An 11,658-nucleotide genomic window follows, 5' to 3' on the forward strand; every position below is an offset into this window, starting at 1 on the left:
GGATTGATATTATAAACCCAAGGGATTAATGCTAAAACCATAAGGGATTATGAACCCAAGGGGCTAATATTATAAACCTAAGGTATATAAACCCTAAGATAAATATTACAAACACTAAAATAAACATGGTTGACCATGGTTGTTTTTCTTATTGAGACAATCCTTGTCTCAATGCGACATTGGACCATGGTTGACCATACTTAAATAAGGTTGATTTTCATATCACCACAATCTTTGTGATAATGCGACGTTCGACCATGGTTGGCCATGATTGACCATGGATGACCATGTTTGATTTTATAAAACATGGTTGACCATGATTCAAAGAGGTTGACCATGGTTCACCACTAAAATAAACACTAAATATTATAAACACTAGAATAAACATGGTTGATTTTCTTATTGACGCAATCTTAGTCACAATGTGATGTTGGACCATGGTTGATTATGTTTGACTGTCATTGATTTTCAAATCAAGAGAATCTTTGTCAAAATGCGACATTGGACCATGGTTGACCATGGGTGGTTCTCATATTGAGACAATATTCGTCACAATGCGATGTTGGACCATGGCTAATTATGATTGATACTATAAACTCAAGGGAATAATAAACTGTAGGGATTAATACTAAGAACCCAAAGGATTATAAACCTAAGGGAATAATATTAAACCCTAGGAATATGAACCCTTAAATTAATAAACCCAAGGGAATAATAAACTCAAGGGATAAAAATTATAAACTCAAGGTATATAAAATTTAAGATAAATATTACAAACCCTAAAATAAACATGGTTAACCATTGTTGATTTCCATATTGAGACAATCCTTGTCACAATGTGATGTTGGACCACAGTTGACCATGCTTGACCATGATTGATTTTCATATTGAGACAATGTTTGTCACAATGTGACGTTGGACCATGGTTGACCATGGTTGATTTTCATATTGAGACAATCACTGTCACAATGCGAAATTCGACCATGGTTGACCATGGTTGGCTATGTCATGGTTAAGCATGATTTATATTATAAACCCAAGGGAATAATGAACCTGAGGGATTGATATTATAAACCAAAGGGAATAATAAACCCAATGGCGTAATACTAAAACCCCAAGGGATTGTGATTACAAGGGAATAATATTAAAACTAAGGGTCTAATATTATAAACCCTAAGATAAATATTATAAACACTTAAATAAACATTGTTGACCATGGTTGACCAAGGTTGATTTTCATATTGAGACTATGCTTTTCATAATATGACATTGGACCATGGTTGGCGATGCTTAACCATGGTTGATTTTATATCAACACAATCTTTGTGACAATGCGACGTTCGACCATGGTTGAATAATATTAAACCCAAGGGACCAATATTATAAACCGAAGGTATATAAACCCTACGATAAATATTATAAATAATAAAATAAACATGGTTGACCATGATTTATATTATAAATCCAAGGGAATAATAAACCTAGGGATTTATACTAAAAAACCAAGGGATTGTAAATCTAAGGGAATAATATTAAACCCTGGGAATATGAATATTTAGAGTAATAAACCCAAGGGATAAAATATATAAATCTAAGGTATATAAACCCTAAGATAAATATTATAAATCCTAAAATAAACATGGTTTTGAGACAATCCTTGTTGCATGCAATGTTGGACCATGGTTGGCCATGATTGACCTTTGTCACAATGCGACATTGGACCATGGTTGATTTCTATATTGAGACAATAATTGTCACAATGCGACGTTTGACCATGATTGACCATGGTTGGCTATGATCGACCATGGTTGACCATGATTGACATTATAAACCTAAGGGAATAATAAACCCAAGGGATTAATATTATTAACCCAAGGGACTAATACTAAAACCCCAAGGGATTATGAACCCAAGGGAATAATATTAAACCCACGGGACTAATATTATAAACCCAAGGTATATAAACCCTAAGATAAATATTACAAACATTAAAATAAACATGGTTGATCATGGTTGATTTTCATATTGAGACAATCCTTGTCACAATGTGGTGTTGGATCATGGTTGAGCATGGTTTACCATCATTTGTTTTCAAATTGAGAGAAACTTTGTCACAATGTGACATTAGCCTATGGTTGACCATGGTTGATTCTCATATTCAGACAATATTCGTCACAATGTGACATTGGACCATGGTTTACCATGATTGATATTATAAACCCAAGGGATTAATAGTAAAAACCCAAGGGATTATAAACCTAAGGGAATAATATTAAACCCTAGGAATATGAATCCTTAAATTAATAAACCCAAGGAAATAATAAACCAAAGGGATAAAAATTATAAACCCAAGGTATATAGACCTTAAGATAAATATTATAAACCCTAAAATAAACATGGTTAACCATCATTGATTTCCATATTGAGACAATTCTTGTCATAATGTGATGTCAGATCACAGCTGACCATGCTTGACCATGATTGATTTTCATATCAAGACAATACTTGTCACAATGTGACATTGGACCATGGTCAGCCATGGTTGATTTTCATATTGAGACAATCATTGTCACAATCCGACATTTGACCATGGTTGATGATGGTTGGCTATGATTGATCATGGTTGACCATGACTGATATTGTAAACCCAAGGGAATGATAAACCTAAGGGATTGATATTATAAACCCAAGGGAATAATAAACCCAAGGAATTAATACTAAAACCCCAAAATATTTTGAACACAAGGGAATAATATTAAACCCAAGGGACTAATATTATAAACCCTAGGTATATAAACCCCAAGATAAATATTATAAACATTCAAATAAATAATTTTAACCATGATTGACCATGGTTGATTTTCATATTGAGACAATCCTTGTCACAATGCAACGTTGGACCATGATTGAAGATGCTTAACCATGGTTGATTTTCATATCAACACAGTCTTCTGACAATGTGATGTTCAACAATGGTTGATCGTGATTGACCATGGATGACCATGTTTGATTTTATAAAACATATTTGACCATGGTTGACCAAGGTTGACCATGATTGACCATGTTTTATAAAATCAAACATGGTCATCCATGGAAATTAAGACAATCTTTGTCACAATGTGACCATGATTATTGACCAGGATTGGCCATGGTTGACCATGGCTGATTTTCATATTGAGATAATAATTTTCATAATAAGACATTAGTATATGGTTGACCATGGTTGATTTACATGTTGAGATAATCCATGTCACAATGCGACATTGGACCATGGTTGATTTTCATATTGAAACAATCTTTGTCACAATGTGACATTGGACCATGGTTGTGCATGGTTGACCATTATTATAAACCCAAGGGATTTATATTAAAACCTAGGATTAATATTATAAACTTTATGACTAATATTATACCCTAGTAATATGAACCCTTAGATTGATAATATTATACCCTATGAATATGCACCATGGATGACCATGGTTGTCACAATGTGATGTTAGACCAAGGGATCAATAAACCTAAGGGACATGAACGCTTCAATTAATAAACACAACGGATTAATATTATAAACACAATTTTTATGAAGCCTAAGATAAATATTACACACCCTAAAATAAGCATGATTACCCCGAGTTAATCGTGGTTCATTTTCATATTGAGACAATATTTGTCACAAAGCAACATTGGACCATGGTTGGTCATGGTTCAACATGATTGATTTTCATACCGAGATAATCTTTGTCACATTGCAATGTTGGAACTTGGTTTATTTTCATATTAAGAAAATATTTGTAAAAATGTGATGTTGGACCATGGTTCCATGGTTGACTATGATTATAAACCCAAGGGATTTATATTAAACCCAGGGAATTATATTATAAACCCTATGAATAATATTACACCTTACGAAATGAACCCTTAGATTAATAAACCCAATGGATTAATATTATAATCCAAGGGAGTAATACTAAACCCAATAGAAAAAACCAAAGGATTAATATTATATAAACCCTATGTATATGATGAGCCTCGGTATTGAAACAAGAATGTTGCAACTCCCAAGGATACTGACTTTAATTATCAACCTGGGGTTCATACAAACTTAAGAGGTATCGGCATTGTATGTGCAGTATACAATGTGTCCTTCCCTTGTTGTGATGATGTAATGGAGTGCATGTACTGAAGTCAAATCCTAAACTAATTGCAAAAAATGAAATGTTTGAAATGGAACCTTAACCTATTGAAAGAAAGAAAGTACAAGGAAAGAGACTGAAATCAAATGCTAAAACACACCATTTTCTAACTAATTGCTAAGAGGATTTGCTTCAAAATAATGCTAAGTTAACATGTATGCAATCCTACTGTCCTAAGCATGCAGATTCAAACCATCAAACCTTATACGGTTGTGCATGTAAAAAAATAAATCTGTTTTTCTTTTTGTCCTTTTTCATGTGAGAGTGTGAAAGCTAATCATTTTTGGTGATGTGGCAGGTGGCTTGGAGATGGTGGTGAATGGTCAGAAGGCTTGGGAGACAAGTAGGGACCATTTTCTAGCTTCCTAGAGGCTTTTTCCTCAATTCGGCCTCAAAACAGGGTTTCCTACAAGATGCTACAAGATTTCCTACAAGATCTCCTGAAAACCTATAGGATCCCTTGAAAACCTACAGGATACAGCCGAGAGAAAAATGATGGATGTTGAAGGTGACGGAAGGCTTAGGGAAGGTGGTTGGTGGATGGAATGAGGCAAGGGAGTGCCTAGGACCACCCAAAACTGAAAACCAAGGTTGGGAGATGGTTGGATTTGCTCAACATGCTTGGAGGAGTTTCCATGAAAAATGATGAAATTGGTGGCTATCATAGTGAAAGTGAGTAATGATCATGGATAGATGAAGTTGGAAGGAGGTTTCTTGCTATGATATCTCTCTCTACTTCTGAAACACCTTCACTACATCAAACAATGATATTTGCCCAAAATTCATGTAAACAAGAAGAATTTCAATAAGCTAGAAAAAAAGAGTTTAATGAGGTAGTTGTCTACTTCATGCATGAGGAAAATTTTCAGAATAAGATGAAATCATTGATGAGATCTAATGTAAGGCTGAAGATAGAAGAAATGGAAATGAAATCCTACTCTTGAAAACTAGCAAAATGCTGACCTAAGTGAGGAGCAAGAGGGTTAAAGCGGTCTTGATGGCATGGAGGTCAAGTAGAGGCCTAATCCTAGCTTCAATGATTATTTTTCTCAATTCGGGCTCAAAACATGATTTCCATCAAGATGCTACAGTGATTTCCTACAAGATGCTACAGTAATTTCCTACAGGATGTACAAATTTACTATAATTCATCAAATGACCAAGCAAATCAAATCAAAATTGGATGGGACAAAGTTTTTTATTAACTAGGATGTCTTAGGTCCCCATTCCAAGTGGAATCACTCAAAAATACCTCTGTTAACCCATGCTAAAAAATAAAAAAACATTACTAGTCGAAAATCTAAAAATTCGAGAACTAGTGAGCTAGTAAATCTAAAAAATTCCTAACCTAATCAAGTGAAAATGAAGTGGGGTAGTTTTTGTTATAAACTAGAATGTTTTTTTGATCTAATGAAAGTGAAATCAACTCGACTAAAACTCGTTAGCATGCTCTAAAAAATAGCATAAATTTACTGTCTTTGCCACAAAGGAGGTCCAGAAATCTAGATTTGGGAATAAGAAGATTAATCCAAGCAGCTCAATGATTACTATGAACTTCCAAAGCTTTTCCAAGGATGAAATAATGTTTGTGATCCTGCAAAATAACTTACATAAACCATTTAACTCGATCATACAACAATAAATCATTAATATTAAATGCAGAAATAGAAAAAAAATAAAAACAAGAGATGCATGTGAATAAGAAGTGAAAAGAGGGAAAGAAAATGATACAAAAGAGATATGAGGCTCCTGGGATGGCCAAGCCCAAGGAAAATTAGAGGCCTATGGAGGCGAACAAGATTTAGAGGTTGAACATGACACCAATATTCATTATTTTCATCAATATAATTACATCTCTGCAAGAAAATACAATGGAGCTCCAAAAATACAAGTTCTCTCTAGAATAACACTAATGAAAATCTATCCCTAGAGGCAACTTCGACTTGGTACTTATAAAAAATGATTAGGAGTCATTGCCCATGAATGGAGGAAGCTTTCCCCATCAAAATCCCTTGGTTAGTGGATCTGGTCCCTTGATTAGTGGATCTAGTCCCTTGATTAGTGGAACACATTCTTAGATTTTCTCAATCATTGGAGTTCCACAATCTGTGCCATAATTCCATAATATTTTGTTGATTTATTATTTATTATTGATCCTCCTATAGTGGGAACAAGTCCCTAAATTATCTCCTCCTCCAAATCTTCATAATCTGCCCAATATTCTCATAATATTCCACAAAAATAAATAATATTAGGCACAAATATGCAATTATTCATAAACCATCATAATGAATATATTAAAGTTAAAAATACATTATCTAATGTAGAAAGAGAGGTTTAATGTGTTGAAGGATGGTCATAGGCATTAATTTATGTTTTAGTTTAGAGGCACGGGCCTTAATTTATGTCTAGTTTAGAGGCCCATCATACGCCCTGATGAAAGTGTTGCTCATCCTTTGAGAAACTTAGTGACCTCATTGTGCCACATCCATGGCCCTGATAACCTCTCTCTTGTGCATTAAGAATATTATCTACAAGTTATGCAAGGACAAGCCCAAAAAAATATTTGTGCAAAGAAAAATCATTGTTTCTTGAGACCATTAGCTTGCCTTCTTCCCCTTAGTCAAGATGGGTTCTTGAATATTTCTCAGTTTGGTAAGGTCTTCCACACCCTTATCAACCTTCTGCTACCTTGTTCTGCCATTTCGATACCTCTAACACCTTCAAAATGCTTATAGATGAGAACTAGGACATCTTGTAGTAATTGTTGTCAAAACTATAGGAAACCTTGTTAAAACTACAAGAAACCATTTTTGAGAAAAACTGATATTCTGATCCTAGTACAAGCCCTCAACTTGACTCCCATGCCTTTTTCCCATTTTTAGGCCTTGGAAAAAAGCTACAAAGAGATTGGAGACCTCTTAGAAAACATCTTTTCATCACTTCAGTTTGAGTTTTGTTTTGTTGGTGAATGCCTCATTTCCTTTTGTTGCCTTCTTCTTCTCTCTTATGGCCTAGATGACTGCATAATTTATTCATTTATTCCTTCTTGTAGCAACATTCTTCCTTCCTTTAGTAGTCATTCCTCCTCTTTCAGGGTTTTCCAACTGTATGGGAGTGATGAGAAATGATGAAGAGTGATTGGATGATGATGCTAGGGCTCAAAGGGAGTAGTGTAGGTTTGTGAAAATGGAGAGGATGCTCTGTTTATTTTTTTTCAAGAATAAAATGGCATGGATGAATGGTGAATATGAAGTGGATGGAGGGCTTTGAGTGTTGTGGTGACATGGCCTTTGCTAAAATTTCTTCTTTTAAATGTTTTCCTCATTCCTTGAAATCGTCACTCTTCATAATTTGACTTTTCAACATTGCATGAGTGAAGGAGTGACCTGAAAATAAGTAGTTGAAGGCGGTTGAGACTGTTGACCCATCTTTATCTTATAAAACCTCATCTCTCATGCATTGGCAACAAATTTCTAACAATAATATGTTCAAGAGAAGAGGTCAAGAATATTGCATACCTATACCTACCTGATGGTTGTTGGAGAGACCTGCATGCTACAGTTGAGTTGATGTTGATGTGCAGGTGTTGGATGGTGGTGATGATGATCTTGATGCTACTGCTAAGCTTTGGAGGATCTTCTTTGACCTCTGTATCTCCATGCTGAAGCTGACTGCAAATCTCTGGCTACTTCATCATCATATCCCCTCAATTTTTCAAAGAAACCCATCCAATTGTGCTTTGTGAATATCTCTAGTACAGGAGGGTGCTGATGAATCCTCACTGTGTTGATGGGTTCCCCCTGCCATTTTTCTATGATGGATGGAGGTTTGTATAGGTCCGATACCAAATTTAAAAATTCTATTTATACAATTCCCTTATGCTGCAATCAATTTCAACAAACTAGAAGGGTTTCTTATGTTCCTTTCACTTGGAAAAATGTGGAAAATGTAGAGCCTACCTCCTTAACACTGCTTAATGAAGCCAACCTCTATTTTTCCCTTTTAAAACTACTCACTGCCAATCCTATAGGTGATGTTATGTATCTTGTAGGATCTCAGGGAATCTTGTAGGTTTCTAGGACAACGACTTGTTTTTTCCATATCGCCAAAATGGTAGAATGGATTGAACTGAAACTTTCTGAGAATGTTTCCATCATCATTATGCACCTCCCCATAAAAAAATTTGGTCAATGGATACACAGAGCTTGAGAAAAACTAAAAATGGATGAAGGTGATGGAGGCCGATTTCTTGGAAATCGTGCACTGGAATTCGCTAAACTTTCTTGGGAATGTTACCATCATCCATATCCATTTCCCCATGAAACAATTTTTTAATTGGATGCACGGATATTGAGAGACTGCAAAAATGGTTGTAGGTGATGGAGGCTGATTTCTCAAAAATTGTGCACTGGAATTTGCTGAAATTTCTTGAGCATGTTACCATAATCCACATTCATCTCCCCTTGAAACAGCTTGGCAAACGGATGCATGGTTTTCAAGTTATGGAAAAAAAAATTCTACTCTATGTATTTTTGTATCCTATAGTAAAACAAAGCATTTTGTAGTTTTTGAGGACAACAAACAAACTGAATGGTAGAAGCTTGAGAATGATGGGTGGATGGTGAAAATAGATGAGGGTCATGGATTGGCATGGCCTTAGCCTTGTTGGAGCATTTGAGCAAAGGAGGAGAAAGCCAAAATTTGACTTCTCGTGACTAGGCTTGACCAATTTTTCTTTCGGTACGGACTTGTTTTTGTTGCTTGCAGATGTTGGAGAGTACTTGCATTCATCAGAGAGATACATGGAGCAAAGATTTTTTATTTTTTCCTCTTTTTTTCTTCTAGGCCTACTAGTGGCCTCAAGAAGGTTTTCAACTAGTAGGTATGCCTAGGTGCCTCAAAGGAGGTTTTCACCTAGGATCCTTTTTCTTTTTTTTCCTCTTTTTTTCCTTTTTTCCCAACTCATTGATTGCCTCATGGATGTTTTCAACCAATGGGCCAATCTTAGGCACCTCAAAGGAGGTTTTCACTTGAGATTTTATTTTTTCTCTTATTTTTCATATTTTTGTTTTCTACCCTACTCTACTTGAAAAAAAAATCACTTTCAAGTATAAGAATACTTCCAATGGAGCCATGTGCACATCAAGATGACAAAAAAATTGACATGCAAGCTTGAAATGTATGCTTTGACATGTACCTAAATTTGAGTGATAAAATTCTTTGACTTTGATGTATACATGCACAATTGAAGAAGAGAGTAATGTTGCAATTTAGTGATTGTCTGAAACCATATTTCAATATAGTTGTGATGTCCTCGGTCCTTTTGCTAATTTGGATCATTCTTCATGTCTTCTTCTACCATGACCTTCAAATCTTCCTCTTTTTTCAGATTGTTCTCTTGAATACATGGAGGATTTGATGGTAACCATGAGGGAGCTTTCTCAATCTCTAATTTTGATGTTTGCTCTTCATCAAGTGCAACCCATGATTCTTTGATCTTCTCTTTCGAATCTTCTTCTAGATGTAGTCCTTCAATGACATAGAGAGAATCTCTTTTTTGCAATACTCTTCCTGAGCTATGGTGAATATCATTGATCTCAAAAGGAGATGTTTGGAAGTGTTGTACCTCAGCATTGTAAGTGGGCTGAGCTAGTTCACTGTGTGGGTTTGGAAATGGTGGTACAGGTAGTTGAGTGGGAGTGTATATTTGAGATGGATGTGGGTGGGGTTGTGGTTGTGGTGGAGGTGAATGGTAAGGATAACATGGAGTTTGGTATGGAGGATATTGAGGAAAATACTGAGGATATTTTGGATGGCTCTCATAAGTTCCTTTCCAACCTTGTTGCCAAGATTGGTTTTGGGGTTGAGATAGCCAATGTTTCCAAGGAAAGGGTGTGTTCCAATTACTTTGAGGTGGATATGCATAACCTTGAAATTGTGAATTAGGCTCTTGCATCATACTAGGTTGACTAGGTTGCCATGGTCCTCTTGGAGCTACATAACATAGCTGCATTGTCAATTGACTTTCTCCATTGTCCTCTTGGTGAACTTCCTTCAACCTTGGTAATGAGGAGAAAAATTTAGCATCATGTGATTCTGCATGGACAACACGAATATCAACATTTTCTTCTCCTTCATGTTGCATTCTTAACATTTCTAATTGTTTTGTTAGATTGCTAAGAATTTCTGTTTTACAATCATCAAAAAAATTTCCAAGTTTAGCTTGACTTACTGATCTTGAAGTTGATTTACTTACTCGTTCCTTTCCTCTTGATATGTGTTTGGATGTTTCAGAAGTTTCTTCAAATGATAATTGATATACATCACCTCTACTCATGAGATCAAGAATATCAATCTACTCATCCCTAATTGTTCTAAGCAAGAGGGTTTTTAGTGTGTCGGATCGTCAACGACGTAGTTTTCCCCTCTTAACATTATACATGAACCTCTCTATTAGATCCTCTAGACTCTCATCTTCTATTTGATTCATTCTAAAGACTTATTTTTTAAGATCATGATATTTATATTTTTCTATAAATATCTTTTGCATATCATTCCATGATCTTATTGAGTTAGTCCCTAAACTCATGAACCATTTAAGAGCTCTATCCTTCAATTTTGCCGGAAATAATCTCAGTTTTTGAGTTTTTAATAACCATAAGATCTAAAAACAATTTCAAATTCAAAGAGAAAGGTTTCTGGATCCTATGACCTTAGACCATGAAATTTTTGAAGAAAAGATGGAGGGGTGTTCTTCATGTGTAAATTGATATCAGTATCTTGAATGGGAAATCTGAGAGGATCTCCCTCATTGTCATTTTCTCCATCAATTTATTTTACATTCTTTTCCATCTTCTTCTTCTACATGCAAAAGTGAATGGTGATATGGCTCTTATTGCACCATGTGATCAAATGGGGGGTGGGTTGGTGTTGGAGAATTTTTTTGTTTTTGATTTTGTGATTGAATGAAAACTATAATGCAATGTAATTTTCTACTTTTGAAATTAAATATGCCTAATGAAAATATTTTATTGTTTTTGCAAAAAGTAAAAAGAAATGAATCAACTAGGGAAGAAAACAATGCATACTTGGACACCTCCCTAGCAACAGTGCCAAAAAGTGATGAGCCTTAGTATTGCAACAAGAATGCTACAAATCCCAAGGCTACTGACTTTAATTATCAACCTGAGGTTCGTACAAACTTAAGAGGTATCAACACTATATGTGCAGCATACAATGTGTCATTCCTTTGCTGTCATGATGTAATGGAGTAAATGAACTGAAGTCAAATCCTAAACTAATTGCAGAAAATGAAATGTTCGAAATGGAACCTTAACCTATTGAAAGAGAGAAAGTACAAGGAAAGAGACTGAAATCAAATTATAAAACACACCATTTTCTAACCAACTACTAAGAGGCTTTGCTTCAAAAGAATGCTAAGTTAACATGTATGTAATCTTAC

This window comes from Pinus tabuliformis, chromosome 5_1, assembly GCF_031772625.1.
Source record: "Pinus tabuliformis cultivar Carrire ecotype Pingquan chromosome 5_1, CPIR1, whole genome shotgun sequence".
Taxonomy (NCBI): Eukaryota; Viridiplantae; Streptophyta; class Pinopsida; order Pinales; family Pinaceae; genus Pinus; species Pinus tabuliformis.